Raw genomic sequence first — 4,563 nt, forward strand, 5'->3', positions numbered from 1 at the left:
ACTCATTCTCTAACCTTTCCTTCTGCCTACACTTGTAGCTCTTGCCAGAGATTCCCACTGGCCAAACCCAACCAGAAGCCAGATTGCAGGGCTTCCCAGTTGATGCATCCCACAGAGGCCAGCCTTTTGGGGCTCAGGGTAGGGAGAAGCCCAAAGAGTGGGTCTGAAGAGGTAAACAGGATATCTGTCCCAGAGGATCCCTACAATTGGCCAGGCCAGAGGTGACAGCAGGTGAGCTCAGTGATGAGATCATGAGGTTTGAGGAGTTACTCTGGTGGAAGTGGTGAGTGATATGAGGACACCAGGCTGAAATATCTGCTTTTAGAGGATTATTTCTTGGGTGCCAGTCTCTTTTTAATAGGCACATACTTCTGAGGGGGCTAAGGATTTATCTTCATTATTAAATGGAGTATGGATGGCTAGTAAGGGCAAAGCCTGAATGAATCTTGGCATAAAAAAAAAAAGCTTTGTGGGGAGAAGCCACCATATATCTCCATGAAGCCATGTTGGAACCTTGGTAGCCACAGGGCAATGAGAGAGGAAGGTAGACAGCACAACCCTGGGGACAAAAAGCTAAGAAAAGAGAGTGTAATAGAACTCTGGAAAAGTACTTATCCTGGGCTGCAAGTACCAAAAACAGATCTTATCCAGGAGTTTGTAGGATCACACAGCAAGAAGCCAGCTTCATGGAAACCCATATGCTGTACACACAGTGTCTACTGCCATACACACAGGCAGCACACAAAGATAACCCTTTTGTCTTAGTCTGATGGGCTGCCATAACAAAGTGTCACAAATCGAGTGGCTTAAACAACAAGAAGGTATTGTCTTGCAGCTCTGGAGGCTAGAAGTCCAAGATCAAGATGTGGCAGTGACACGATCCTTCTGCAAGCACAAGGGAAGGATCTGTTGTTCCATTCCCCTCTCCTAGCTTCTGATGATTCCTTATCTGTGGCAACGTAACTCCAAACTTCACATGTGTCTATCACTGTGTCCAAATTTCTGATTTTATAAGGATACCATTCATATTGGATTGGGGCCCACATCAATGACCTCATCTTTCTTAACCATGTGCAAAGACCCTATTTCCAAATAAGGTCACATTCTGAGGTACTGGAGGTTAGGCCATATCTTTTGGGGGAACACAATTCAACTCAAAAACATCTCCCAACACTCACATAAGGTTGTTGTGACCTACTTCTCCCTAAGTCAATTTTTGAATGGGGTACAAGGAGTCTTGAAGGATGTCGAGAGCATTGACCCAACAGTCCTTTCTAGGTCCACAGAGCATAGGGATGCCATGAGCTCACAGGGAAAGGATTCCTTCCTGGAGGGCTTCAAGGGAATTTTTTAAATAGACAGACACAAAATGTGCACATAGAGATCCACAAATGAATTTCAACTATCCAGAAACTAGAAGAGTAACATGGTACCATATATTAAGCACTTGAGTCATGAACTAATGTCTGGGCTTGAATTTTCCCCAAGCAGTGTCCCGACCTGCAGGACCTAGTTATTGCGTAGAACCCGAGGAGGACCGTACCTTGAAGAAAACATGGGCGGGAGAAAAGAATGGAGGCAAGACAGTGTTCTGATCAAGCCTCCAAATTTTATTGTCGAGCGGTTATATTTATACACTCAAGTGGAGAGGGCAGGGGCGGGACTGATCAGGGAAGAGAGTATTTGTTACAAGCTCATTGGCGTCCACCAGATGAGGTGACTTCTACTTGGCTAGTCAGAAACAGGTGGGCTGTGCCAGCAGTTGCAGGCTTAAGGCTCCCGACAAAGCAGACCCTGAGACAAGGATTTAGGTGCAATAATTTATTTGAGAGGTGATCTAATAGGCACTGTAAGGGAGTGGAGCAGTGAGAAGGAAGGGAGGAAATCCCATAGAGGAGTAAGCAAATGAGTATATTACCCAGATGGGCATCTGGGGCTCAGAGCTTCTGGAGGCCTCTGAAAGACTATGTCGAACGTGCTTAGGTGTGAACGCTGAAGAACATGTCTATTCATTAACTCTCATCCTTCACTGGTGGAGGGATCCTCCAGAGCCAAAGAACACTCAGGCAGAAAAATGCAGGAAGCCACAAGCTGAATGGGAGATGATTGCAGTTACCCTTCAGAGTGAGACACAGGCATGTGAGCAGGGCACCAATAGCTTTTGCTGTCCCAAAGCAGAAGAAATGGAAATATCTTCAGCATGGAAATATCAAGTAGGTATTATTACCCCCAAGTCACAGATAAGGAAACTAAGGGGACTCAAAAACATTCTAAAATTCACAAGTCAGTAAGTAGTCTATCCAGGATTACAACCCATTTTTATATGATTTTAAGCCAATATTCTTAACCACAAAACTATGACTGCTCAACTAATGTGTCTTTTGTGTTATGTTACTCCAAAAACATAAGATTTTTTTTTCTGAGTTGGGTCAGGAATTAATGCTGACACAAAGTAAGTATAATGTAGAGGCACAGTGATCCCTGGCAGATAGCTTATGCCCCAATTGCCACTCTTTTGAATGTGAGCGTATTTCTCTGGGTTTCTCCATACAGTGCACTGAGATTTGTTTCTGAGGAGATGCACTGACAAGGAGAGGCCCCTGCCCAGAGCCCCTCCCGAGGCCTGTCAGAAGAGTGTGGCTAGATGTTGGGATAGAGGCCCACAGCAGCCACACCCAAGTTCCAGTTGGTGTCCTTGTGGTCCTCAGCTTTTGTGGACGCTCCTATTTTTTGGCTCACCTTTGCCTGTCTGTTTCCAGCTGTTCACAAGGCCTGGGGCAGCGGGGAAACCCTGCCCAGGGGCAGCTTAAGTATCTCACCACCTACAGCTGTGATGACATTCTCCCCTGGTTAGGGTGGAGTGACAGTGATAGATTAAACATGCCAATTAAATTAGATCCTATTTTAAAGAGCTTGAGCTGGATTTACTTTTAATTATAGTGCTGTGCTCACTGATGAGGTATTGTCGGGGACTTAACAATTGGTTGATTGTGCATTGAAGTGTTCAGAGTGCAGTTTCTGGAGAGAGACCATAGTGGGGGTGGAGAAAGAGAGCTTTCTTCCTAAGGAGCTCATTGGGATAAGACAGAGGTAAGAAGCAGACAGAGAGAAAGGGCGGGAAGGGAAGATATACTGTCTCCACTGAGAATCCATCTCTCTTCTCTTTGTTTTCTGCTTTATGAGTCCTGTGTTATTTGGAGATTCAATGAGCCCAGCACAGGGTAGAAAAATGAGCCAGAGGCCATGGAGTCATGCTGGCTTGGAGCCCCTCCTATCTCTGCCCCACCTGACTAAATGTATTACCTGGCCCAAAGTAACAAACATGTCCTAGTCTGTTTCCTTTCAGTGATTCATTAATTCATCTCAACAAGTATTTATTGAGCTTCTAGAATGCACTGGGACTGTTCTAGGTGTTGGGAATAGAGAGGTGGGAAAAACAGGAAAAAAGATTTCTGTCCTCATGGAGCTCACGTTATATTGGTGGGAGTAAAGGGGGAGGCAGTAAGTAAACATATTACACCACATCGAGTAATGACTAATGTCTAGAGGAAAGTAAAACAGAGCAAAGACATTATAGACAGGAGATTCTATTTTAGACAGTGATCAGGGAAGGTCTCTCTGAGGGTGGCATTTGAGAAAATTCCCAAAGCAAGTGAGGGGCTGAACTATGTGGACATTGGAAGGAACAACATTCTAGGCCAAGGTTGAACAGAATGCAAAGACCTTATCCTTGGTCAGGTGGTGTTCCTGATGCCTCCTAGATCCTCTGCCATGCTAACAGCCAAGCCTTATTCATGTGATCTCTTCACTCCATCTTGAAAGAGACAGGTTCTTAGATCTTTGTGATCATCCTCCTGGAGTCCAGTCACCAGAAATACTGATCTACAAACATTTCTGTCTCAAGGAGGGAGTGCAGTCCCCATCCACTGATTAAGTGATGAATCTTGGCAGTCCCCTTTGCAGTTACTACATTTGGGACCCAGATCTTTGTTACAAGAAAGAAGGGAAGTCTACGGCCATGCCACCCTGAACAAGCCTGATCCCGTTTGATCTCGGAAACTAAGCAGGGTCGGGCCTGGTTAGTACTTGGATGGGGGACCACCTAGGAAGACCAGGTGCTGTAGGCATAAAAAATAAAAATTAAAAAATAAGGGATTGTAAACTGACAAGGTCCTCGCAATCTGTGAGGTCAACCAAGGGTTGCCTCACCGAAGGAAGGAAGGAAGGAAGGAAGAAAGAAAGAAAGAAAGAAAGAAAGGAGGGAAATTCAGAATAAAAACCCATGAGCCAAGTTTACAGGTGCACAGTTAACCTGGAAAGTGCCTTGGACCTTAAATCCAGATGCTTGGGTTTGGGTTCCTGTTTTGCCTTCCACTTACAAATCAAGTGAATTTGGGCACATTTCTCACCCCCCTGAGCTTAATTTTGTCATCTGTAAAATATAAAATGAGTCCATTGTATTAGACCTCCAGTACCTTGTAACTAAGGATGGGAACAGGGAGGTAGGACAATGAGAATTGGGGAATCATGAAAAGAGAAATGTAAAAGATCTAGGAAGTGGTC

At 44.8% G+C, this 4,563-nt stretch overlaps 1 non-coding gene across 1 annotated transcript; it reads left to right on the top strand.

Annotated features, from left to right (window-relative positions):
* The first annotated feature begins 4,008 nt into the window (after positions 1-4,008).
* LOC111733578 lies at positions 4,009-4,127 on the top strand. The gene has a single exon (XR_002778037.1). It is a non-coding gene; the product is annotated as a 5S ribosomal RNA (ribosomal RNA).
* The last annotated feature ends 436 nt before the right edge of the window (positions 4,128-4,563 follow it).

This window comes from Pteropus vampyrus, unplaced genomic scaffold (assembly GCF_000151845.1).
Source record: "Pteropus vampyrus isolate Shadow unplaced genomic scaffold, Pvam_2.0 Scaffold582, whole genome shotgun sequence".
Classification (NCBI taxonomy): Eukaryota; Metazoa; Chordata; class Mammalia; order Chiroptera; family Pteropodidae; genus Pteropus; species Pteropus vampyrus.